Here is a 27,882-nt window from a genome sequence, read left to right as displayed (position 1 = left end):
CAATCTCCCTGCCATGGATAGGGACATCTTTCACTAGATCGAGTTGCCCAAAGTCTTGTCCAACCTGACTTTGAACGCTTCCAATGATGTGGCATGAATGATGGAGCTCTGACTGTCACCAGCTACATCAAAATAAATACAAATGTATTTCAGTTAACTATTCTGGACATATTTTATTAAATAGCTGCATGAAAGGACATCCTCTGAGCCCCTCCCCTGTTTTTCTCCTTCTTCCTTTGCTTAACAGCTACTTTATTGCAGTGTGAAACTGGATTATGGGAGACTGTGTTATTCCCATCAGAGGGTGTTTCAAATCCTGCTATAGCAATATGATGCAATGCTTCCTAAAAAGGTCTTGGCCATCTGAATGCTCCTAGAGGGTATAGATGATCCAGAAGAAATCAAAGCCCTATGATGGAAAGTGCTGCCTGTTCTTGTGGGCCAGACACTTTCCCTTTTAACCTTCCCTTTTCCTGAAATTATAAAGGTGGAGTAGAAAGAAACAATCCCTGGAAACTGCATCACAACCAGAGGTAAATTCAGCTTCTCAGTGAATCAGAAGAGATGCGTAACTTCCTCTGTTCGTTAATGACAAAGCTGTCAAGCCTTCTGCTGCTAGCCTGCAAGCACGTGTTTGGCCCTACCTTCTGCTCCCCAGTCACGCTGTTGACATGTCACACATCCACAGTGTTCTGTCACAGGGTTTTCATGCTGCAGGCTGTGTCCCAGAGCTTGAAGAAAGCTGTTGTAGCCAGGATGTGGTCTTTGCCTGCAACCACGCGTCGGGTGCTGTAGGTGGAAGCTTAGTGTTGTGGTCTTTCCCTGCCACATGAGACACACTCACTTCCTTGTCTTATATGTGTGTTTAATTCACACACTTGTGCCTTATCGTGTAAGGTTTTATGTGCCAACATTCAGGTACTTGGGGGAGTTTGCAGTTTTGTGGGGGTTTTTGTTTGGTTGTTGTTGTTGGTTTTTTTGATTATTATTATTTCTGCTCTTAGCAGAACTGATAGACCGACTATTACATTAAAGCTCAAGTAGTGTAGAATAGCAGACTGAAAAGGAGTCTACAGCCTGCAGAATGATTCCCAGCCCACTGTGGGCCCTGCAGGATGGACTGCTCCACTGAACATCTATTAGGTGTCCTGCTACCTAATGGGAATATCTGCTCCAGGTTATTATTTAAAAAAGCAAAGGCTCTACACAAAGAATCTCAAATATGACGTTTGTTGCCTGTGCTGGGCTCTGGAACACCAAGAGTGTCCAAGGATGTCTGTGCTGTTGAGGTTTCAGCCAGTCTGGGAACATTCAGCAACTCAACAGGCACACAAGTTTCTTCATTGCTGAAACCTCAGGCTTCTGTGAGGCTAAGGTGGCAGTTGAGAAGGCATTTCCAGAAGGTACTTTTTGGTTTTAATCTTTGTTGACAGGCATCAGAGCTCAGACGTCTGATTTGGTGGGATAGCTCTTCCAAACAAGAGTGAGGGATGGGATTTGCCTTTACCTCAGGGTGTTAGAGAAAAGTACAGCTAAGTTAGTCAGCCTTGGTGCCTTCTTAACAACAGGGGAGAGAAAAGGAGACACAAGGGAAAATTTAACTGATTTGTTTTAGAAGTCTGTGTTAGGCTAAGTTGATTTACCTCTGTTTAGTATTTAAAGCAAGAAAAAAATGTAGACATGACTAAGGTGCATAAACACAGGTGTCTAGTACCATCTGAGATGTCCTAAACAGTCCGTAATTCCTAAGCAGGGCTGGAAGATATAACATAGGTTCTACCTTTAAAAATGAAAGCTATGACTGAACACACAGCCTTTACTCCAGGCTCTGTCAAATATGCCTGTGACATGTCCTTTCTTTATAGAATCATATCTACTTACGAAAACAAAGTTTTACATGTTGTAACATGACTTCTTTCCCTAGTGAACTGGTACAAGTCATTGATCCCACCCTGAAGGACCTCCTTGTATGACTGAGGTCAAATGAAATTTTTTCACCGTTTTTTTTGTTTAGTTGTTGGTTTGTTTTTTTTTTGGTGGTTTTGTTACAGCTTTATATCCACTTTGTACTCCCTTGGCACACCTGAATATGTGCACTCTGCAGGGTCCAGACAGCGAGGTGTAAGAGCCTTTGGATTTAGTGGGCTCTGCGTGTCCTTAGGCGTGGATTTTTCCTCAGTGCTGTAGACTAGCACACACAAGAGAATGCAAGTGGGCAGACCTTTAGTGATGTAAAACAGCCACGCAGAGCCAAAGCACCTGAAGCCAAAGGGATCAAATATCTTCTGCTTTTCTTATGTGTGTTCTTGAAATTAGAGATGCAGCTCTCAAAAAATAGCCCTAATAAGCAAAGCTGGAAAATAGAATCTTGCAAGCCGATTACATGTACTTCAGCAAATACATTTTGCAGTATGCTCCCTGATTTAGCAGAAATAAGATCTGTTTGTGGTTTCAGTGATCTATTCAGAATAACCACATTCACTGTCAGCTAGTTAGTTATGGAGTAGGTGATTTAGATTTGTTCAGAATAATTAGTGCAATGAGATCTTCTCCCCCTGCACCCAAAATTACAGCAGGGAATCCCCTAGGCCATACATGCACCAAATATAATTTTTTTAGCTCTTGAGAAAGGGTTCAGAGTACTGTCTAATTTTACATGCATGACATTTTCAAGGATTAAAATAGATGACATGTTTCTTATTTCTTTTTTGAGTGATAGAAGGGCCTTTTGAGTCAATGGTTCCATTTAGTCTATGAGTGGACATCAGAATTGCTGCCTAAAAGGATATTAATTAAACAAGCTATAGGCAGAACACTTTATATGATGACTAGCTCTGTAAGATATGTGGGGGATGGGAAACGGGAAGCTATTCCAAGGAAGTCCGACAATGTATGCTGGCTGGCACATTTTGCTTCTCAGTTGGGTGGTTCCAGGCTCTCCCATAGTAATGACATATCTAGAAAATGCCTTTATATGAGCCACATGATAACTCTGCAAATGAACATGGTGTGGAGACACTGTCTTCTAGAACACCTTGAGAAGAGGTGCCACCAGCAATCTCCTCCAGCTATTTCTCCAGGTCTGATACTTTTATGGAGAACACCACCCGGTGCATCTTCTTGCTGCCTTAAGCTTATAGATTGGTATCATCTGCAGCATCCAGGCTGCAAGCAGAGCTCTGGCAGTAGGAAGCAAATGCCTTTAGAAAGTTTCCACCAGCTATTTTTCTTTTTCAGTAGGTTTTAGACAGGGTTTCACAATGTCCTGCAAGCAGTACCAGCTTTTGAAAGAACTGTCATGGCTTATGAGCGTTACGCAGCTTTGCACTGGCATTTTTGGATGGAAGTGACATTTGATTGTTGTGACCTTGCTGTGTCTTGTGATGTTCCAGTGCAAAATGAGAGCCTCATGACATGTGTATTTGATAGATAAATGGCAACCGAATGCCTTGATTTCACATGTCTCGCTCAGTTAGGACTCTGCATTTTGACCATGTAGCAGTCCATCCAGCTGAGGTCTTTTTCCTTTCTTATTTTCAGATCACTAGAGAATGGCAAAGTTCACCTTGTTTGCTTCATGTCATTAGGCATGAAATTATTAGTGTCCTGTTCTGTGTAAGAGGGTTCCTTTCTGAAAGGTTTTTTCTCATTGTTTTATGGTAAGAGGCAGTTCTCTCATAAGAAACTCACTTATAAGGTGGTTTCTCTGGGCAAAAAACACCTTTACACAAGAAGACAGTAAAATCCTACTTTTCAGTCCTGTGTTAAAGAAAAGAGTCTTGACCTTCAGTTTAAAAAAGTTTCAAATTGCATCAAAACAGGAGCTTTGAAGATTATTACCCTCCTCAGTTTTACTGTTTCATTCATTCCCTTATAAAAATGCAAGGCATCCCTGAAATGTGGAGCTCTGGCCTCCTAGAAGCTGGTGTTTGATCTTTGCAGGGCAGCGAGCTCCTTACCCCGAAGTGCAGAATGCAAACATTTCAGATGCGTCGCTCCATCTGTTTTCCCAGAGCCCAGCGCTGCGCCAAGGAGTGACCTCCATCCTCCCCACTGCCACTGTCCCCCTGGAAGAGCTCTGGGGTGAAATCCCCGTGCTGGTACATGGAGGGCGGTTGGGCCGTGATGGGTGCTGAGATCTGGGTGCTGGGGCAGCTGTTGCGCTGCTGAGCGGTACTGCCTGCCGCCGCCACTGAGTTGGGTAACCATAGCAACAGCATCACCGCCAGCATCCTCCTCCTCCTCACTCGGCTCTCCTCCTCCTCGGCATCATCAGGAGCAGCAGCAGCAGCAGCAGCAGCCCTGGCAGGAGCCAGAGCCCGGCAGCCGAGGCTGCAGCCAGCTGTCTGCTGTCCCCTACCTGCACCGTCACCCAGCCACAGCACTGGCACCGGCCCCGCTGCTCCCCGGAGGGGGGAAATAGGCGAGAGGGAGCTGAGGGAGGTGCACTGCAGAGGGATCCCAGACAACCCAGGTAAGAGCTGTGGGGCTGCTCACAAACTCCCCGTGATCGATGTGGTGTGTGCCTGGCGTGTGTTTGCGTGCGAGTGTTTGTTGCTAGTTTTCCAGCTCTCTCCTTCCAACGGCAGTGTGATGACAATTCAAGGCAAGCATGTTTTCCGATTCATGTTTCCCTTCTCTGCCATACTGTCCCTCTCCCTCTCCTCCACTCAGATACATAAGGAACAGTAAATAATATTTTAAAAGGTCGGTATAAAATGGGGTGATTGGGGAACCCAATGTGATCAGTGTTGAACAGCTGTGCTTCCAAAATAAAAGTGGACAGCAGCAGCAGAGCAAAGGTTGACACGGTAATTAATAACCCTTAAAAAAAAAAAATACCATGCGACAACGCACTTCTGTCTCTGCCCACTCCACAAATAAATCTCTCTCATCATATTCAGCAGAGAGCTGTAAACCAGAGAGGTGTATGAATAGCCAAAACTAGAAACCTGACTGTAGCACTGTAGTCCACAACTAGCACATTTACCTTAAGTGCTTTAAAGCCAGACTAAATCATTGCAATAATAATACAATCATAGCTGTGAATATATATTTGTAAAAATACTGCTCTTAAACCTTTACACCTTCTAAGAAGAAAAAAAAAAATTCTTTTTAAAGATGTAGTAGGTATGATGGCCAGGCAATAAGAGATGCTCACTTCACCTCTGTATAAGAAAGCATGTACTGAGTCCATTTAAAAAGGTAGGAAGAATAGCTCTAATGCAAAGGCATATGGGGACAGTCCTTGTCATGTTAAAAACAGAAGAGATCTAAAGCTGTGGAGTGTCCTTGTGCAGGCAAATATATCTGGATGAGTACATACATGTCTGAAGAGCATGAAGGGAGAGAGGATAAGAAGTAAGTTTAAGCTAAGTGGTGTTTGCTATGTAATGACTGCAGAGAGCTCTTTCCACTTCCACGTAACTATTTAGATCTATTTATCTATTTATTTAATTATTTATTTATTTTGTCAGCAGCAAGGAGAAAGAGAGCTGCTGCTGCTGCCGTCTCTATCTCCTTCTGTAAAGCCCTGTTCTCACTGTCTGGTGTCCTGATCTTCCCCTGTCCTCCCCAAATCACCCTTGTCTATGTGGCTGGAAATGCCGCTGGCTTTAATGATGGTAAGCATTTTAATAGAAGGCTTTTGAGCCCATCCCATGATATAATACAGTTATAATTCTGCTTCCAAATTATACTGTGGGGACAGTCTGAGTATGACCCAGTGCCATATATGAACAATATAGTAAAGACTAAGAGACACTTGTCTTTCATGTTAAACCTGATTTGAATATCACAGGGCTTTTTGGTCCCAATCCTGTGTTTTGCTACTACTCTGCAGACCCTTCTAAAACCAGCAGGAGCTAGAAGATAATTTGAGATTATAAGTATAGAACAGAAGGCAGAATTAGGCCCATCTTTTCTCTCATTAAACGTCATCCTTCTGCAAGCTACTGGGATAAGGGATTTGGGTAGGCAGGACCTCATTCCCAGTCCTTATGCAGAAGTGCTGTAAAAATTACCTGGGAATTATGTTACATCCCAAGGGAACTCGATAGGATGACGGATAGAAAAAGAAAATACAAGTATTTGGAATCAGTGCTTTGATTTGCAAAATAATTTCTTTAGGAACCTGACCTTACCATGACAACAGGTCTTCTCTACAAGGGGCTGTTTGATCCATGTTAATAACAGTGCTCGCAGACACCAAGTTTAACTGAAGAGGATGATTTTGGATACTTACATTAATTAAATCTAGGCACTGTAGGGCTACAGTCCTCAGGACACTACACTAGCCTGGCTGCATTACACAGTGTATTTCTGTGTAAGGTTTGGTGTCTGTTTCAAATCTAGAGAATATTTCAATCTTGCAACTTCTCTTTTGAAATAACCGAGAGGGAATAAAGTGCCTGTAAAAAAAGCACAAACCTAATCATGGTGCTGAGATAGCTGTAACAGAATCACAATGCTGTTTATACATGTTGCAGAGATGTAAAGCACATAATCAGGGGGCACCTCAGTAAGACGTGGAGCAACCAAGCAGTGCAAACAAATGACTGAAGGTCAAAGGGCTTCGGGGATTACACATTAACACCTTGTGAGTATTCTTACATAGGCTTACTTTGCTGCTAGTGGTGGGCAGATGTTTATGGGGAAGCCAGACCTCATACATGGACTTTTGATTACTACGGGGCTGCAAAACTCCTCTTAGAAATGACTCTGGGAAAGGCAGGCGAGGTTGATGTTTTCATGAGCACTGGTTTGCCATAAAAACCCTCTGGGAAGGGCTGTTTATGGCAGGCACTGAGTCTGATATCAGTGTAAACGGCAGGGATGTTCCCCACCTCTGATAACCGAGTTCTGATGTTCGGTGCCCCAACCCTGCCCCTCTTTCCCTTGCTTAAACTGGAAAGCTAAAGAAAGATTTTTTTTCATTTTGCCTTACAACTTGTTCTATTATATTTTATTTGTTTAGTAATGGAAGGGAACACAGTCTTTCCCCTCTTTTGTGCATGGCTGTCAAGAGCTGGTCTGTTGATGTCCACTTAGTGTTGTTCACTAGCACCGTTCTAAGGAAAAAATCTATTTTTGTATCTAATGATATTACTGAGCATCTCTTAAAATCTCAATCCTTATTTTCATTAGTCACCCACTGTGTCTCTTGGAGCTCGGAACAAAAGAACACTTATACAATAGTTGCTGTTCAAAAGTCAGCGTTTGCCAACAGGTTGAGACAGAGATTTCTGAAATGCTGCAGTCAGGGCTTTTTTTTTTTTTTTTTAAATAAGGAAGCTGCCGTTTTCCAGATCCTATTCTGTAGTAACCTGAGGCAAGAGTTGATTTGATAATGAATGTTGTACCTTGCATTTAGTTTAACAATGCTATTCATTTTATTTTGAGGCTATGTGTAAACTGCCATTTATTACTCCATTCAATAATCACACTGTGATTTTCCCTGTTGCAATATTGTAATTTTTTTCCTTTACACTGTATGGTGATTGTCTAGATTTGGTGCTTAATAAGACAGACATGTAACTGTGGAAAATAAGTTTTCTCAGTGAGTAGGGAGAGGGTGAGATCTTTACATGAGAGACCGAACATTCCCTATCTGCTCGGCCCCTTTGAAATTAGCAGCAATTGTGGCCCATCCATACCTGATAAGGAAATAATATTTTTTTTGCCGATATTCTTTTTTTTAAGAGGTTATTCTGGTCTTGGCAAGTTCTCCTCAAGTCTAAATCATACCCATGCTCATGTAATATGGATCTTTGTGTGCACCTAGCAGATACCCTCACCAGCACTTGAAAAGGTTATAATTCCTTTCTAATCTATTGGCTCAGGTAGTGAAAGCTCTTGACCTCTTTGCTCAGCATCCCCTGGGGGATGCTTTCTTGCAAGGATTAAAATGTTCCCCCCTCCTCTGCCCCCCAGGTGGTGAGATAGACTGCGTGTCTGTGCTTTCCTGCAGCACAGCATTGAGAAAAGTGTGTCTAAGCATGAGTAGTGCAGGTGTCTCACTTTGTGAGTATTTCTTCTGATCTTCCCTTTAACCAGTTCCCTTCCTTGCATGCTGGCAACGCCTGACATGCTGCAAAGCACCCAGGGCCTGTGATGTGGCATGACCTTTGCTAACACTGCTTCAGGAGGTAATGGGCTGTACCTACCTGGAGCGGTTGTGGCTGCTGAGCTGATCAGAGTCCTTCTTCAGAAGGTCAACACCATGAAATGCCTGATCTCAACTTGTCAGGTGAGTGAGTCAGAAGTTGGCTTCTCCAAATCTTCCAAATCCAAGAAGATATGATTTTATTCTTTCTCAAATCCTGTTATTAGTGCCTGCAATATTAAGGACTCTGTTATTCAGCAGTTTTACTTCCTCGTTTCACTGCAGCAGACGGAACATCCAAAGTGTAAAAGGGAAAATTTCTTTCTTTTCTACATTCAGATGCTGCTGACATCCATGTGTTGTCCCAGGTCAAAAGAAAATCCCTTGGAGGGGAGTGGGTGTTCTCTCTGGTTCTCCTACAAATCTGCCACATATACCATGGCTTTTTCTGCTTCTCTATTGGGCTCAGACTTGCCTGGTTGTGGTTTGTTTGTGTCTGGAGCACCCACAGCCCAGATGTGGCTACATTTCAGTACAGAAGTAAGCCATTTTTATGGCTGTGTCAGGTAAAGAGTGATTCTGGTTTTGCTGACATCCACAGAGAAATCTAAGTTCATCTTCTATGGACATAGAAGGATCCACAAAGTTTACTGCTCTTACTACATGTGAGGCACTGTAGGTAAATGCAATATCCTGACACATTCTTGATATGTGTTTTCTTATCCTTAGTATCATAGGTATAAGACAGCCTAAACAGTAGTTTGACCATCTGCTGGTATATATTCTCACCAAATTCTTGCTTCTGTACTTTCTGATCTGTGACATTTGTTCTTAGCTATGTGGTGGTGTCATGGATAGGTCAGACCTTATGCATCCTATTGGGCTTTAAAGGTGGAATTGCAGTTATTAGTCATTATACAACAGACCCCTATTGATAATGCATAGCAGTGCTGCTACAATACGTTGGTGTCACTCTCTCTTGCATGGAAATTTCAAATTCTGACCTCCTGGTAACAGCACGACTTTTAAGGATTCACAGCATGCAGCGCAATGACAAGTGGGACTTTCTTAAAGTAACTGGGCTTGGTAGAGGGACTACTTGTGTTATTAGGACCCCAATGCCACCATTTAGCAGCCTGGGGAGCAGCAAGCTCTTTGTCCAGCAAACAAATCTCTACTGTAGTATTACTATCCGGATCTGCATGACTGGGAAGGAATCTGCCAGCATCTTCTAATGTGTAATTTTGGTTCCTCACATGCTGCCAACATTGCACTTATTTCTGAGGCTAGAAAACCCTGTTCAGTTACCTTTTTATGGCCCAAAAGAACATGAGCATTACTTGGAGGATGTGGCTTGTGTGAAACATTGTATCTCTGTCAGTTTGTCAGCCCATGCTGCCAAAACCACTGTGGCAGTAGGAAAAGTAATCCTATTTTCTGAGAATGATTTCATAAAGAACAAGCAAAAGGACCACTATTTCCCTCTGAGTCCTCTACAAGTGGGGTGTTTCAGTATGAAAGTTTCCATCCCTATTATATTATCTCCTTCTCCTTTCCACTCATAGCCTCTGGGTTTTTTTTGGTGGCTGTGACTTGTGGGCAGATGATGCTTGTAGATGGTGTAACCTCATGGTCTAGCTAAATAGGCCCTTGGCTTGTGAGTGGTAATGTCTTTGGGGACATCTGCATGAAACAACTGCCGATATTGTGTTTGCATAAAAATGTCTCTCACTTGTTTTAGAGGTGATGGGGAGGCATGGGGCAACATATAACTATGGGAGATCATGCCCCTTTGCATACCACTCTTCTGGATTTTTGTGGCCTAGCAAAATTTGGGGGTTTACTGGTATTTTGGCTTCTGCAGAGGACTCAGACTCTGCGCTACAGGTTTTGAGCCTATGATGCAGGCTTACTCGCTGCCAATACCTGTAGCAACTGCTCACCCTCTGTGTGATCGAGTACCTGAGTTCAGCAGGCACTGGCTTACATCTGCACAGCTCTTCTGTGCTATTAGGACCCAACTATCCCACATCTTAAACATAAGGATCTCTATGGGACAAGGCAGATGGATTTCATTACAGCTGAGCAGCATCTACTGCTGCGATTGAGTCTCCTTACAGGTGCTTAAAGAGTACACTGCACTGCATAAATCTATTCTACATCACGCAGCAGCACAGACCTATTTATTTTCTTTGCCTGCTTGTCTTGGTTCAAAATCTCAGCTGAAAACTTCTCTTTTCTGTCCATGTCTCCTCATTGTTTTGTCTCTGTTTCCCTCTCCCTTTGCAGCTGGGTTTAAGCTGAACTGTGTGAGGATACAGTTTGCTAGGGTAGATGTTAGAGAAAATAAAGTTGCATTGTATTGTGTTCTAGAGTGCTTTGCTTTACAGTGACCCAGCCTTTTCACCCCTGGCGGCTATAGGATGCTTGCCACTGACCTCAGAAACAGCAGGGTTCATCCCCATGCACAAAAGTCTTTTCAGAGCAAAAGATAATGCACAAGGCTGTGAAGAGATTGTTGTTTGAGAAAGGCGTGGAAGCCTGAACCCCGTCGGTCAAAAAGCTTTTGTTGGCTGCCATAGATGGATCAAAGTCATGCTGCTGTTTTAGCCTGGGATGTCACAACCGCCAGAACGTTCCTTGTCTTTGTGTGGGGAACTGAGCAGCAAAGTCAGGGGCACTGAGAGGCAGAAGAGGACAGCGTAGAGATTATTTCAGCAAGGCTACTCTTTTGTGCAAGAAGTCAACAACTGCAGGTTGGCTCAAAACAGAGTTCTAGAAGGTTGTTTGAAAAGCCCTTAGATCTGTTCTGTCTTTTATGGTGGGAAAGGGAGGAACAGATTTTGGATTGCATCAATTCTTTTGTCTGCAAAGGGAAGAAAGATTGTGGTGGGTTTTTTTTAAAAAAAGGCAAAAAAAACCCCTAGTGAGGAATGATCAGCAGACTCCTGCTAATTTTTAGTAGCACTGTAAATTAGGCCTTGTTTTCTTTAGGTGACTTGCGTCGGTAGTGGGTGACATTACTGCTTTATTAAACTTGCCACGCTGAGTAGCTCATCGGTTTAGTGTAGCTAATAATAATACCTTAATCGAGAACCAGAAGGTGGGATAACTCGGCATCAGAAATTGGAATGCAGAAATAGTTGCTGCTAGTTGAACTAAAAATACACAACAGCATAACCCTCTTGCCGACAGCAGCACACGCTGAACGCACAGTGGCTCTGGTGGGGACAACGGCTTTCCTTTGTTTTCAGCACCTGCTAGATGAGCGGTGTTCTGTGGTTACCCGTGTGTGTGTGATCACCAAACTCTCCCTCAGACGTGCAAGGCCCCTCATAGCAAGTTAATTAGTATCCTTGGCAAGTTAATCATTGTCCAGAGCCATAAACACACTATACAGGGTGAAACAGACTATGTAGGATGACTTGGAAAGCCAGTTTGTCCTAGGGTGGCACTATGTGACCGTGGTAGCACCCGAAGAGGTGGGAGTGACCTGCGGCAGGGACAGGGATGACAGACATGGCTACTCTGTTCTGCTGCTCCATGCTCCTGCTTGAGGATAAACAGTAGATGTCAAGATCCCTGCTGAATTATGAGCCTTGGAGTTATTGCTGCACAAGAGTTGTTTGTGCTCAAAGGGGTTTATTCATTTTTCTTTACAGCCTCCCAGGGCATACCCAGCCTCTCAACTTGGGCTTTACAAGGGTGAAATTTTGTTTTGTGATTCATGATTCAGCATGCACATGTTTTTTTTTCTGCTATGAACTTTGAAGTCTCCATGACAATAAGCTAAGTGTGGCCCAGATGTAGTGGTGATGAGGCACCCTGAAATAGATTAGCTAGATTAAAATAGGACACATCTAATGCCAGAATCAGCAGTGTAACCTGGAGTATCTGCTGCGTTGTCAGATGGCAGATCAAACAGGAGGAACTCACTGTAGATGAAGAAAGGTGCTCGACGAAAAGAGTTAACTGACTGTGTTGGGCACAAGTGATAAGACATTGTCTCCAGATAAAGGACACAAAAACAATATAGTGCTGCAAGAGTCAAGACAAGAAGCAAGGGCTGAATGCTGTGATTTAAAATCCCTGCATTGTGTGTAACAAAACCCTGGCTGGGGTGGGAATCCTTCACTGCTTTAAATACAGAGACAACCGTGGCTGGGATAGGCGCAGGAAAGGATATGACTGTAGCTAGTTTGGTCACCACACCTGCAGGCAGAAGGAATACAGCTGGCTGCGTGAGCACTCCTGCTCTGCTTCTCCTCCCAAAGTCAGGTCTCCGTTTATCATACAAGCACAGGTGCTTCCCTCAGAACAGAAGATGTCAGTATACTGTCTGAAGAACTATAGCTAACAGAACCGGTTTTAAAAGATTCAGCCTAGAGGTAAGCGCTTTCCTCAATGCACCTGAAATTGTCTTCTGCCTGATTTCCTTCTGTGCTGTATTACAACCAGTAAATCTGAGGCACCAGTCTCTCTTGTGTCTCATCTGACACTCTTTGGAGTCATGGGAATCAGCTGTAGACAGGCCAGGCAAAGCACAGAGGTTACTTCTCTCACAATAGCCACCTCTTGTGCGGACTTCTCTGGGCTGAGGTTACTCTGGAGAAAGGGAGCAGCAGGAATAACAGGCTTGCTTGCCTGCCCTTCTTAGCCAGTCTTGACTTCTTTCTGGGACTACTATTCTACCTACTGGTTGATGAAGTAAATAGGAAAAAAGCCATTTTTGTTCATAGGATAGGTTTGTAGGATAATTCCCATTGGAAGGGACCTCAAGTGCAATCACCTGCTCAAGTCAGAGTCACCTATGGGGTCAGACCAGTTTTCTCAGGGTTTTGTCCAGTCCAGCTTTTTACCCATCCATAATGAAAAGTGGGTGGCCTGTAAAAGCTTTTGAATTGTCAGAACTAGGGTCAGCAGGAGCTTTCAGAGAGAGATGGTTTTGAGAGAGAGAGGCGATCTGACAGCACATGCACAGAGCATTTCCATGAGGACTTCTGACCATGGAGATACCCAGAGGAAGCTGTCAGAGACTCTGAGAGTGGCATGCAGAGCATGACAGAGGTGAAGATGAACTTATCAAAAGCATCCTTGGGTTGTCAAGGGCAAGTTTATTCCTAGACATAAATGGCTTCCTCCAGGGACTTATGGAATACGTGTTGTTGCGAGGATAGTGCCTACGTTTCTAGTGAAATGGGTCTGGCTTGCCCTGCTTCTACACATGGCAGATGACTCTTCTGGGAGATAATGCCTCGGGTCAGTGATTTAATTATGTCTGGTTTGGAAACCTTTTACCATACGTGAGATAACTCAAGGCTTAAAGAATGGCTTTTGGAAGAATCATCTGTTCAGCAGCAATAATCACCACTTACTAAGAAAATATCACCTTACTTAGTCACTTCCCTCTTACCCATCTTCCCACCAAAGGCTCAGTTTATAAAAGCTTTACTTTCAGGACCAGTGCCACTGATAAGCAGAAACCTTTCATAATAAGAACATTTTAAAAAGAGTTTGACGACCAATTATATAAATGTTTTCTCTTTTGTAAAACAGCTTGGGACTTGTAAACATACTGGGTCCACATCTCTCTAAATAATTCATAATGATGAATTATTTAGTTGCGTAAGCTGTGTTTTATGTAAGGAAATGCTTTTCTTAATGTGAGGAAAATGCAGATATTTTAGATAATTCTGAAAGAAAGCTGCCATTTCACTCTTTTGCTTCTGTTTACATTGCAATTGATTTTTTTCATGAGTGTGTTCTTCAGGAGTGGCTGATACCAGGTCTGTAACATGTCAAGGTGACTTCCTCAGCAGCAAAAATCATAAAACCTTCCAGTAGAATAGGGCTTATCAGAAGTCAGGCAGTCCATTTCCTATTGTAGATGTGCAAAGGGCAAATTTTAGAATAATTTTTTATTTTCCAGATGAAATTGGGGATGACAACTTCAAGCCATGGGAGAGGAGTAAAGGTGAATGTTGTTACTGATGGAGTCTTTTGTACAATGCTTTCATTTTTGACTCTCATTTGTGAGATCAACTTGAATTTTTTTAATCTTATATATATATATATATATATATATATATATATATTTGGATAATTCTCTTGCATTTTATTCTCTCTCCCTTTCCTTCTCCTCCCTCAACAACAGATGATTTTGAAGACAGCATGAATGAAACAAAATGTTGGCATGGTCTAGCTGGATTTCCTGACAAGATAAACATTAAGTTAAATGTGAGACATATGCCTTAGTGTGTGACAGTAATTTTATAGGTTCTTTTATATGTTATGGTTGGCAAAAGAATCCCTGTAGCCAATTCTGGCTAGAAAGTACAGTATTTCTTAGTCTTAAGACAGGCACACGATCTAAAACGAGTATATGCCACTAGCTATGCAGCTTGAGCGGCGGGGTGGATCTTGCTTATGAGTAGTTTCCATTCCAATACATTTTATAAATGGAGATGGTTATTCAGCCATGGTGCATATGTGATAGGGATGATGGTCTCATTATCAGCAATCCTCTTTTCTGCCTTCATCGGACTTTTGCTGTTAAACTGTCTGGAGGCATTGTAGCTCCATTGACTCCCACTGTGGAGTACAGACTTGCATTGGGTGAGCATATTTCCTCTGATGGTTGCACACATACAAAATCTGAGGGATATTGGCTCCAGCTCATCTTGTGAGACATTAGTTTGTGCAGCCAGACCACTGGAGCAAGGATGAATGCCATGTCCCTCTGCACCCCCCACCCTGCCCTGATTTTGGGGACAACTTACACTATCTGGGAGCTCTTTGAACTCCAATGAAGTCTGTTCATCCCCTCCCCCTGCCCCAACCTCACCTTTTTATGCAAGGATCTCCACAAAGAAATGCTCTTGCTAGTTCAGGTACGGGAAGATGCAGGCCTGTCATGGTTTAACCTCAGCTGGCAACTAAGTACCACGCAGCCACTCGCTCACTGGCCCCCACCCCCTGCAGCAGGATAGGAAGGAGAATTAGAAAAAAGGTTAAACTCATGGGTTGAGATATGATCAATATAATAATTGAAGTAAACGATGATAATAATAATAATAATAATAGTAATGAAAAGGAGAGAAAGAGAGGAATAAAACTCAAGGGGGAAAACCCAACAAGTGATGTGCAACATAATCGCTCACCACCTGCTGACTGATGCTCAGCCAGTTCCTGAGAAGCGATCGGTGGCTGCCGGCCAACTCCACCCAGTTTATATACTGAGCATGGCATTTTGTAGTATGGAATACCCCTTTGGCTAGTTTAGGTCATCTGTCCTGGCTCTGTTCCCTCCTGACTTCTTGTGCACCTCCTTGCTGGCAGAGCACGGGAAACTGAAAGTCCTTGACTTAGGGTAAGCGCTACTGAGCAACAACTAAAACATCAGTGTGTTGTCAACATTGTTCTCATCCGAAATCCAAAGCACAGCACTGTACCAGCTGCTAGGAAGAAAATTAACTCTGTCCCAGCTAAAACCAGGACAAGGCTTGGCCATGAGTGTTTGCATTTTATATGAGAACCTGGTCATGGGTGGAATTTAATTTGCTTTAGTGATCTGCATGCAAAATAGCCACTGGCTTTATTTTTGTGGACAGGGAAGAGAAACAGACGTTTCTAATGCACTACACAAACAACTTTTTAAAAAATGTCTACTTTAGGATAGAAACATCATGCTCCAACTTCCCAAAGTCTCCACTGTCTAAATGGGAACCTGAACAAATAGTTGAGGAAGAACTATTTACACTGTGGATGTCTCTCATTTTGCCAAATGCATCTAATCTTATTTACCGTCAAAATATGGAACAGAGCACAGACATACTGAGTCTTATCCCTCTTCTCCAGATACCTTTGTCATTTGCCTTTATGCCCTTGTCACTTGTCTTTAGGTTTCCTAAGATGTGTGGTATAGTGATCTTTTTTGCAGGAGGGATACAGGCCTCCTGCCTTTGGCATTCAAGTTTCCAGTCTGTTCTGGTATTTCATATGGCAAGGCCACCTTTCCTCCGATCTGCCATCACATTTCTCTATATGATGTCCCACTTTGGGCTCCTGGCCCGTTGCTGCACTACCACAGTAAAAGAAGAGTGAAGCAGCCCCTAGCATTGCTTCGTATTACATATGCTGAAGAATTTTAGTTGTAAGATATAGTCAGGGAATAAATGGTCTATTTGGCAAAAATCTACTGTGTTTGAAAAGTGCATTTGAGCTTCAAGGATGTAAAACCCACAAAGCAGCTTGGGTAACACAGGCACTATAACTGCCTTAACCTGGTGCCCAGTTGGACCAGGACATCACTGGGATCCACACCTGCTTGGTAGGGCGCTTTAGCCCAAGCAGAGCAGCATCCTTTTCTTGCCCCTGAAAGAGCTTGTTCAGAGATAGCTCACACACCTCTGCAGTGGTTCAGATATGCAGTACCCTTTGTTTGGAGGAGTAATTTAGTGCTTTGTGTGGGTGCATTTATGGGAACACACAGCTTCTCTTAAAGAAATAGGCATGTTTCTGGAATTTGCAGATGTTATGGCTGTATATTAAGAGCAGAAGAAAAAAGACATTTTAGTGGGGGAAATTTCCATTAGTCACCAGCAGTTCATTGCAGACAACACTTTCAGATGTGAATCTTTTATTTGTACCTTAATAGCTTTTTCTGTGTGGGGAGGCAAGAGGGGTTGCAAGTTGATTCCCAAAGGGATGAAGGTAGTAAGCAAATCAACAGCCTTGTGAAAAGAATTGCACTGTAAGGCCTTGTCCTGAGGCTTGGCCCTTGTTGCCTTCACCAGGACTACCACCTGGATTTTGCCTTTCACTACTCTGGAGCCCAAAGTTCCAATGTGATTGTAGCTTTTTCCTGACCCATTCACTCATTCACCCAGTCTTTCTGGCTCTGGTTGAAGTCAAAGAGACAGCAGGATGATGCTAGATGAATACCTAAAGCCTGAGATGTGTAGAATTGAGAAAAAAATTTGAAAAATTCAGACAGTAAACTAAGCCCCAAACCCATGCCTGTCTTCCCCCCACCCAAAGCACAGACCTGTCAATCTGGGTGATGTATACAAGGTACAATTGATGTGCCTCTGTGTCCAGCTCCCTAGTGCCAAGTGCCACACTTTCCACACCAGCAACTTTCACGGCAGCTGCTCTCCAGCTGGGGGATGTGCCGTGCCAGTCAGCCTTTGGTGCTCTCACCAGCTGTGGTTGGAGGTGCAGGAGCAAGGCTGAGATGCTTTTCTGCTGCAGACGCTGACATGAGTGGCTAGCTGCAGCTAAAAGTTGTGGCCCTTCTCTAGCCTATGAGTAGCTAGTCCTGTTGTCTGACTGCACTGATGCTGTTAAGGGACCTAATGGGACAAAGAACACTGATCATCCAGTTGTTCCTCTCTGTAGAGTAGACTGCATTTTGGAAACTTATTCCAGAAATTGTCACTCCTTTGTCCTCTTAGACATTGCTGACAATATGTTGGGAAGACAACTTAAATGCTTGTTATCTTCTCTCTTCACCATTGTGCAATGTAGTACATGATCTTGCACAACTGCTGTTCACTTTACTTCTGTGGTTGCTCTGGTAGGATCTGTGGGTCAAGAGGGTGAGTTATCACCAGGAATATTCATTTAAAATTTTTTTCTTCTCCAGTCTGGAGCAGTGGAACTGCTGAGGCAGAATACAAATTCCTTCCTTTTAATTTTAAGAAAAATATTTATCCTGTTTAGTTTATGAATCTTTGTCAAGTCTCAGCAATTCTACTGTAAGCCCCAAATCAGTGTTGAATACATCCTTTTTTTCCAGATCATTGACTTAATGATCAACAAAGTAATAAAGATGGTAGAAAATACAGAATTATTATGCTTAGGCGAGACTTGTGGAAACTTAACAGAGCTGTATGAAATAAGATGAAATTCTCTGTTGATGAATACAAAATAACGTACAATTGAAAGAAGTAACCTAAATGATTCATAACCTTTGCTGGATTCTAAATAAATTCTCAGCACTTGAGGGAAGATCCTTCAGAAAACTTTTATTCATTTATGGTTATCTCAGGAAGTAAAATCTTCTGTGATTAAATAGAATAGTTGGTACATAAGAACTGGGATTAAGATTATTTCTGAATATAAGAATTGCTTTTTTTTTTTCCTGCAGTGAAATATTTATCAATTTAAAAATGTTTTCATTTAAATTAATACCAATCTGTATGAAGTATCGGTCTTCTAAAATTTGTTTTAGGAAAGAATTTGTAAACTAAGTGTTCTGTAATCTGATTGGAAAGTTCAATGTATGTTTTGTTTTGAAATTGCCTTTTTTTAGAATTTCAAATTGCTATTGTTTAAGGAAAAAGCTATTCAGATTTTAAAAACCCCAAAACCTCAAAATGAAATGTGCTGATTCACTGAAACACAGTGTTTCAGATCCATGACAATATTTTTTATTTCTGTCAAAAAATGCTATGTTGTGGGAAATACAGAGTTTTCACGTTGAGTCTGAATACAAATACCCACCCACTCACAGTTAGAAAATTGCTTGCTATAGGTCCCATGGGTGTGCTCTCCAAAACATTACAGTGTCTTATTAGAAGCATAACATCTCCTACACCTGCATTTTAATCTGGTCATTGTCTCCCTTGGAGCCCACATCATAAGTATGAGGCTTCAGAAGCAGGTGACCAGAATTATTAGTGACAGGAAGACTTTCCTATGCTTTGGATTTGAGTAGAACGTATATGTTATTTCATCTGTGACTGTAGAAAATCCGTTAGCTGAAAGGGTAGGTACTGATGTTCTCAGATCCTATGAAGTTAATGGAAAAACTTCCCGTTGGACGGGGAAGGGTTTTCGCTCCCCGTTTTCATATCAGCCAGGGTAGGTGCAGTAGTGGTCTGCAGAAATAACAGTGAGTACCTAGAACAATAAAAGGTGAAACAATTTGCATTTGTCTCCATTATTTTCCAAAATGTAAAGAGAAACACAGCATTCTGTGAAAGTGAAAGGCAATACATTGACTGTAGATCAAAAAATGTTTTTAAGCCATGAAGCTTGCAAAAAAACAAAGAAAAAGCAGAGGCCAAGGCTTAGGAGAATGTAAAGAAAGAAAATGGAGGACAGGGGGTAAAGTACTGCTCACTTTTACAGTCAATGAAAATGTGCAGTTACAGGATGAGTTTAAAATCTCCCAGATGCTGACACAGAGGCTGAAAAAAAAAAAAAAAGAAAGATTCCCATCAGATTCGTTTTTGCATCAAGCAATATCTGAAGAAAATTACAACTAAACCTGCCCACTGGGAAATACACTTTGTAACTTTTCATTATCATAGAATAGTCCAGATTGGAAAAGACCTCGTTCAGTCCAAGCAACCAAAGGGAGCCAGGATGAAATCATCTAGCAGCCTGTCCAGTCACATCTTGAAAACCTCCAGCAATGGAGACTCTACCATGTCCCTGCAAAGCTTGTTCCATTGTTGTCACAGTAAAAATTTCCTTTCTTATACAGGAATGAAACCTCTTCTGCTGTAAATCATACCCATTGCCCTTTGTCTTCTCCATGTGGCTCCTCATGAAGGCAGAACATCTGTCTTCTTTGTAGCCACCCTTTAAGGACTGCAATAGTGTGATGAGGTCCCCCCTGAACCTGCTCTTCTCCAGGGGGAAGAGACCTTCAGTCAGAAGATACCTCCTTCAGTCTTTCCTCACAGGTCAGGTTCTCCAGCCCTGCTCTGATCACCTTCATGGCCCTCCTTTGGACTCTTTCGAGTCTGTCTGTATCTTTCCTGAATAGCGAGGACAGAACTGAGCACAGCAGTCCAGCTGTGGCCTGACAAGGGCTGAGCAGCGTGGGGTGATCACATCTCTGTCTCTGCTAGTAATGTCCCAGTGGGTGCAGCCCAGGATCCAATTTGCCTTCGCTGCTGCAGCAGCTGGCTGCTGACCCCTGCTCAGCTGGTTGTCCACCAGGACCCCCATGTCCCTTTCAGCAAGGCTGTTCCCCAGCCACCACAGGTGCTGGCCTGTACTGGGCTCTTTGGTTGGGTCATCCCAGGTGCAGGACTTTGCACTTGTCTTTGTGAAACTTCATACAGTTGTTGCTCGCCCGCTGGTCTCTCTGTAAGATGGTTTTCCCTTCTGACATGTCCACCTCACCACCCAGTTTGGTGTCATTCCAGATCATTTATGGAGGTGTTGAACAGTGTGGGGCCCAGTATCAATTCCTGGGTGACCCCACGTGTGACAGGCTGCCAGTCTGAGAAAACACACTGATCACCACCCTCTGGGTGCAGGCTGTTAACCAATTTCCTACCCATCTGGCAGACCACCCATCCAGTCTGTATCTTACCAGTTTGTCTCATAGATACAGTTTGTCTAGTTTTTACGTTTCACTGAAACCTCTGTCATTTGTATTGCTATTGCATATCTGCATGCCATATTTGTCTCCAGTATTCTGCAGTCAAAAGGTGAACTCCAACATCTATTTCTTGGGTCATAAACACCTATCCATATGTAGAGAAGTTTGTAGTTAATGGTTTGGGGTCTTTTTCTGTGCTGAAATTATTAGGTCATAGTGCAAATAACACTAGGCTTCAGCACATAGAATGCTACTGTATTTTGTTTTGCTTTTTAAATGTCACACTGCCTTCCTTGCTAGAAGCATTCAGAAAGCTTGCTTGTGATGCTGCATACTGTGTTATGCAAGATTTTTTTTCAATAAAACCAAACCTGTTAATTAACTTACTCAGCTTATTATTTTTTTTTTTAAGAATGAAAATTCCATGTGTTCCATGTATAGAAAATAAGAATTGTGAACTCTATACAGAAAATGGAGGGGAGGTAATATAAAGGCACTGCAGAATGCCAGGGCTCAGTATATACAGAGAAATGAGGTGCTTGTGACAATAGAAAACAAAACCAAACCCATTTTTTTCTCTTCCATCTGCATGGTGAAGTTGTCCTATAATAAATTGATTATTAGCAATCTCTTCCTCAGGGCTCAAAGGAGACCAATCTGCTTTACCACAGTAGATTAAAACGTTCAGTGTCTTCTTCAAGAAAAATCCCCATTGTGCCATAGTAGGATTTTATATTTGCTGTTACTGTGTAGCTGTGATTGTAAAAGGCAGTTGTTAAAAACCGCAGTGTTCATGATGGCAAGTTTAAAACAGGAAGGCTAAAGGTAGCAAAGCTCCTGTAGGCATTTTTCTTTCTTTTTTGCTTGATTCCAGCTTAGAAACACCCCTTCACAGCTTGTCCCTTCTTTTCCCTCTTTGCCAGCATCTTCTATGCCCTCCCCTAGGTCACATGTTAGGTGAAATAGGTCTCAGCATAATGGACTTCTCATAATGCTTGGGCCTGTTCTTATCTCCATGTCCCCATAGCACAGAAACAAGAGAAATTGTCCCATAGCCGCCCCCCTTCAATTGTGTTGTGCCATTACTGCTTCATGCTCATCTGCCCAGTCATACTGCCCTGAGTGGAACAGGTCCTGACTTCCGTGGTGCTTCAGCATATAATAGGTTGTCCTGCTCATCTCCAGTTTCATGGACCATTGCCTCCTGCTGACTTGCCCTCAGCTCCTGTCTCCTCATCTCTGTCGTTCCTGCATGGGTACCTGCCACATTTTTGTTTCATCTTAGTGTTAAACCCAGCAAACTACCACGCTGACTGCTAGGCCATGGCTCCCAGGTATTTGCTTTCCCTTCCGTCTCTGGTTTTGGAGGGTAGCTCCTCCCTTTCCCTTAAAATTAAATTTCTTTCTTCTCCCCTTTTGCCCAGTTTGGGAAGGGTAATCTTAGGGTGGGTCTGTCCTTGTGCTTCTTTGTCTCCTAAGAGATGCTCAGTTCCTTCCCTCCGTTGGCTTGGCGTCTCTGCCTCTGGAAGCAGAATATGAGTCCTGCATCCTGGAAGCTTGTTCAACTCTGACCGTTGAACAGGTCTCTTAAAGAAACCGAAGTGATGCAGAAATAAGGACCATATTTTTATCGCTATCTTAGCCCCTTCATCATAGGTGGGCTGGAGATTGCTGTAATTTCTGGTAAAAGAAGCTGGATCGTCCATGTTCTTCATTTCATTCACTGGCTTCTCTCTATATACCTTCATTCCCTTTCCTTCCAGCCTATAACCAATCTCTGTTTCTCCAAAATCTCAGCATCTTTCCATAGGAAGGGGGCTTTGTTTCCCATCTCTCTCCTATAGAGTTCTAACCACCCAGACCCCCTGTACTGGGGAGGGGACCAGTTTTACCAGATAGGACCATGTTATCTCTGCTGCCGTCTGTCTTCTGGAAAGACCCATCCTTTCCTAACCCAGCGAAAGAAGAGAAAGAAAATTTCAGTCTTTACAATTGTTCCTCTCTAAATAGTTGCAACTAATTATGAAGGCTACAGCTACTGAGATCAGCTAATAAACTCCTTGAACGGGTTCTGAAGCCTGTGTAAGAAGTGGATGAGTCACAGTTGCACCAGCTGATTGAAAATAAGTGGGTGGGAGGGGAATAGGCCCTGTACTTTGTACCGGCGAGGTATGAATAAAGAGCCATCAGCAGGCCTGGGAAGCGAGCAGGGGTGAGTTTGGACTGACAGCTCTACAGCAGGGAGGTGGAGGCAACAGAGTGCTTGTCAAAGAAGCAAAGCCTGAACTTTTCAGTTAAATCACACCTTGAAAGCAACCCGTCTGAATGACGGATGTGGGAGATTAGCAGAGGATGGGTCAGGCTGTGAGGCTATGTGTTTTAGCACACATGGTGCAGGATTTAGTCTCTGCACCTTGGTCTGTCTAATTGTATGTAGCCCCTTGAACGCCAGTATTTGGAATAAGAATGCACTGTGATTTGAGTCAAATCAGAAAACATGCTCGAGTTTCAGTGTTCAAGATCAATGTGATGAAACTGTCTGCATCCATGGCCTGTTACAGAGACTCCAGATGAAAAAGTCAGTTCTGAACCCAGGTCTGAGCCAAAGATTTGGTGAAATTATGTTGGAGGGTCCTTGCTTGGCCCCAAGATCTTGCAGAGGCTGGGGTGTGTTGTGTTTGGTTTGCAGCAAAATTCTGCAGCTTTTTGTTGAGTGCAGAAAAATCAGAATGAAGGAAACTGGAAAAATGATTTTGTACACCCCACTGTAGCACAACACCCTGTCTTTCCATGTGTCACTGCTCAGCTAACTGCTGCTTGTGTGTTATAGCACTAGATCAAAGAGATTGGTCAGCCCTGTGAAGCTAAGCCTTGACCTGTAGTTGCTTTACGAGACGCAGGGGAAAGTATCCTCTGGGTGGACAACATCTGCAAGCACTGCCCCACTGATGGATGAAGCTTCCTGTGGGTCGTAAAAGCGTGTGTCAGTTTGCCATGTTCCACTGAAAATGGCAGTTTGTGTGATTTATATTTTTGAAAGATAAGTACAGCCAAAAGGATTTACAGGATTAGTGCTTTCAGATGGTAATATTCAAGAGTGATGTGGAAGGTGGGGGCACAGGGCTCAGAAGATATGTCTTATGCTTTGTCATTGAATGTAGTCCTGTGCAAGTCAGTTCTGCTTATCTTGGAAAACTCACCCAGCCAAGACCAGATATGGTGTTTCTGCTCTCTCTGAGGAGATAATGCCCTTTTTGGGCCCATCTTGCTTGGGTTTTTGAGATGTCATCTAGCCTTTTGAGGTGTGCTTATCAGCTTGTTGCTTTCAGCACAAGGCAGGATACAGTCTTGCAGGTGGGTAGACAGTGGTGGATGGAAAGTCATGAGTTAGGTTTAGCATGGAGCCAACAGTGCATTTTATATTGGGAAAACAGGAAAGTATGGACAACTAATTCCCGAAGGATAAAGACAGTATGAGAATGTGGTCTCCTTGCAGTATGAAAAAACAATCCACACTGGCCAATCTGGTTAAAAACCCCAGCATTCTAGGTCAGGTTAAAAATTCAGCCAGACACATCATCAATAACTGATTATTTGCAGCTAAAATTAGACCTGGAATTGGCATTTGTATCTTAATTAAAACAAAACTATCTTTATCAATAAGCTATGACAAGTTTGAGCAGACATTTCCTAGTGAATGTTAATCCCTCGGTCTCTTTTGATTAGTAGATGGGATTACATTTAAATCGATCCTCCTCCCGTGGTCCACTTGTGTGCTCTCTCTCAGTATTGAATTACAGAGCTGGCCTCGTGCCAGGCACAGGTCCCCCATCGGGACAATGAAATCACAGCCGCAGTGATGCTCATTTGTGTTTTACAGTATGCCATTAATTTATTACAAAAGGCTCGGGAGACTTAATGCCTTGGTGTGATGTTATTTAGGCTTCAGATCTCTGTCAAACCTTATTACTGTCTTTTCAGTTTGGTTTGCCCATAACTAGCTTTTGAAGGTAGAAGGGGAAAGAGTAAGGAAGAAAAAATATTATATTTCATATGTAGACCTAGTGAGATTTCCCTAGTTGTACAGACTGATCTGAGGGAACTGTTGAGTTTCATCCTGGGACAAAACATCACTGGAGGAGCTGAGAGTAACAGGCATCAGTTTGGAAGCATGTGAATCTTGTAAAAAGGTGGGCAACTGGCTCACAATTGAGTTTCAGACAGCCAAGCCCTGAAAGAAGATGTCCCTAAATTGTGCTGACCTGTTGTAATTGTTCTCTGAGGGTCCCTGTGAAGCTGGTGGGAGTCAATGACATGGTCCTTACTGAATTCATGAGAAGCAGAGATTTCTGTTTCCATTTTGTTTCTAACAAATTGAAAGTAATTAAACAACTATGAGCAAGTCTTCCTAGGGAAACTGGAAAAAAACCCCAAACCTTCACAAAAAGTAATAGAGAATAGCTGTTGACAGTCTGGAAAGTGTAAGAGCTGGACAGCTTTCCATTTAACTCCCTCCCACCTTTTCCATCTGTAGCTCTTGTCATCAGTCACCAAGCCAGCCAGGAGACGGTGATAGCTAAACGGTGTGTATTCCCCTAAGGTTTGAGATTACGTTTTTCCTTTCCTCTCTAATATCCTTTAATAGTCAGCTTTTATAAAGTGTGCTGTGTTCCTTGACTTGTGCAGTTGTGATCTGGAAGCTGTCTTCCAACAGCTGACTGGTTCACTTGGAGTTACATGAGCAACCCGTGAGAGTGTGAACTGATCTCTTTAACTGAACTGCTAAACATAATTCTGAGCCTGCCAAGGCTCAAATGTGAAGTGGAAACATATAGATAATTTAGGCAGGAAATATAAAACATTATGGGATTCCTTACACTGTTGTAAACAATATTGTGTTTCACTTTGCTTATGTGATTTGGCATTTCTAACAGAATTAATGCTCTGTGATAGCACTAAGAAGGACGCTGTGCCTGAGTGGAATGGAAGTAATGTGGGATTGCAAGTGACTGATGTTGCTTGAAATGAGGAATATAAGAGACTCTGGATAGCAGACTTATTATGTAGCTTGTTTATTTTTCAACGAAGATCTCATTACTACGATTGGTGTCAAATGTAGAAGAGGAATCAGTTATTCACTGTCTTGGGTCTGCAGGTTGGTCTTTGAATATTTAAAGATGAGGTGGTGAGAGTTTCAAAGGAAGAAAGATGGACACAATACCTTGTTATATTTTGTAGTAATGAATCTCTGGTGAAGAGTCACCTTGAATCCATGTTTAATTTCATGTACTTATTTATTTATTTATGGTAGCAATGCCCAGGGTTCAGGGTAGATAGTTTATAATCTTTAATTGTGCTTCAGCCAGTATTTCACCTGCAACCCCCTCAAGCTGTCCAAATACATTAACTGCTACTCAGCTTTATGTGTTTCTCAAAAACCATACAAAAATTTCTGAGGTAAGGAGTAGGTGCTATATGGTTTTTTTGGGTTTTTTGTTTTGTTTTTTTTACTGTGGCCTTTCCACTTAAGAAAAAGCAGCCTTAATTAGGCTGGTTAAGACACAGAATTGCTAACAACCTTTATCAAGTGAAGTTGATGATGATAATTCTGTCTTGGAACAACAACATGAACATGAACATATGTAGTTTTAAAACAGTCTACCGTCTTTGTAGTGCACTGAGGCAAGAAACTTCCAGTGCAAAACTGAAAAAGAAACATAGGATATCTTCAGTAGTATGATTGTGATCGAAAAGAAACCAACCCTGATGATTGGTTTCTATATTTCAGATGTCTTCGTAAAGCTGTGGGAAACCTGCATAATCCAGCATCTTCTGTTTTATTTGGGCATCTGCAATGTAAAATACGGCTTCTTCATGCTGCTGTTTTCCTGCAGAATCAGGGCTTTGCACTCTGTGTCTGCAAAGATGCTGCGGTGTAGGTTTCTGTTGTGTGTTCTTGAGATACCGCCTCATCTGACCCAGTTCAGGGTAGTCCATTTTATCACGACAGATGACCAACAAGTGAGGAACAGTGAATTTTCCTTTGTATTTCGGAGTGTTTCTTCAGCCTCACGTGACCAAATCTCTTTGTGCAAAGGATTGTTTTATTTAATTTTCCTAGATATTAGTGACTTTCTCCCAGCACAAAGAAAGCTTCTGTTTAGCAAACCCGTTCTATTTTTTGCCTACCTAGCTGCATGTGAGCTGCAAGCTGCTTCTTACTGCAGCAAGTTCCCTACTGTTGTAATGAGCCTTGGAGGGTCTTGGGTTTCCATGTACCCAAGCTCCGTGGCTGCGCTTCATGTGTTGTATTACCAGAACTGACTGTTTACCTGTATGCTTCAAATGCTGTTTTTCAGCTCAATGATTTATTTTGGGGACTGGGGAGAGGCTGAAGATCTTTTCAACTGCCACAAAATCAAATGAACTCGTCAATCTGTGCATATTTTTGAAAGCAAACTGAGCTGCTGTTTGAATTTGTTTAATTTTACTAGAAATGTGAGGAAGCGTGTTTTGGGAGCAATCAATCCAGTGGTGCCAACTCAGTATTTGACAGACAACACGAAGAAATATCACAAAACAAAGCAGAGTGATTTGGAGCATATTGTGGGTAGAAAAGTGTAACCCACTGAAGGGTTCCTTGCTTGGTTTAGGCACGGGTTTGCACTATTAACCAGCTCGCTCTCTACCCTGGGTGTCATGCCTCCTAAATCAGGCCAGACTGCAAGTAGGCTTGAGCTGCTATGCATCCAGGTTGACCTTTGTCTGGAAAAGCAGATATTTTTTTAGTTGTTGCAGAGAAGTTCGCTGTACAAATCCTCCGTACACAGCCAGTAAGACCAGGTTTTGTACATTGTACTGGAACTGAACATATAAGGCAAGTCATACTGCCTTTAATTCAGTTATTTTTTTCATTAGTGAAAGGATGATTTTACTTGATTTGTCTAGCGAGACAACATTTTAGTTAAGCTCTCTGCTTTGACATAAAGAATAGACAAATTCCTTTGGGATTTCTCAACCCAGTAGACCACAGTAGATAATTCCCTTATCCCTTTTTTTACAGTGTCTGAGCTGCAGTAATGCTGTTCTTCCTTCATCGGTGATGCAAATCGTTAATGACTCTGTGATCAGCCAGGCTGATCCCTGCCTAAGTCACTCCTTGCTGCAGGTCACTGTCCTCTGTTGATCGATGTGGAATGAGGCGGCGGCACTTTGTGGCCAATGAATTGTCAAAATGACTCTAGCAATATTGATGAATATGAGACAAAGCAAAGAGTTCAGGGCCTACTTTGAAGAAAAATTAGATCTGATTTGTGATATGAATATATCCACAGCCACCTATCAGCATGATGAAAATTTTAGAGTTTCCACTCATTCCAGGTATTTTAAGCTATTGAAACTGATATCCAGGCATGGAAGCAGAGAAACTTTTTCT

General features: G+C 42.5%; 1 protein-coding gene across 3 annotated transcripts in view; it reads left to right on the top strand.

Moving 5' to 3' along the window:
- Positions 1-2,039: 2,039 nt before the first annotated feature.
- The window catches only part of FAM135B (family with sequence similarity 135 member B), a 220,797-nt gene continuing 194,954 nt past the window's right edge, over positions 2,040-27,882 (top strand). The window contains exons 1-2 of one of the 3 annotated variants that reach the window (XM_080381173.1): positions 2,040-4,474; positions 6,489-6,598. The gene's annotated coding sequence lies outside the window, so the exon portion shown is untranslated. Of the gene's footprint in view, positions 6,599-27,882 lie in introns of all 3 variants that reach the window. The other 2 variants (XM_080381174.1, XM_080381172.1) reach the window with 2 other exon arrangements.

The sequence above is a fragment of the Falco punctatus genome (genome assembly GCF_963210335.1).
Source record: "Falco punctatus genome assembly, chromosome: 3".
In the NCBI taxonomy this organism is placed as follows: domain Eukaryota; kingdom Metazoa; phylum Chordata; class Aves; order Falconiformes; family Falconidae; genus Falco; species Falco punctatus.
This window is presented reverse-complemented; position numbering and strand designations above follow the sequence as displayed.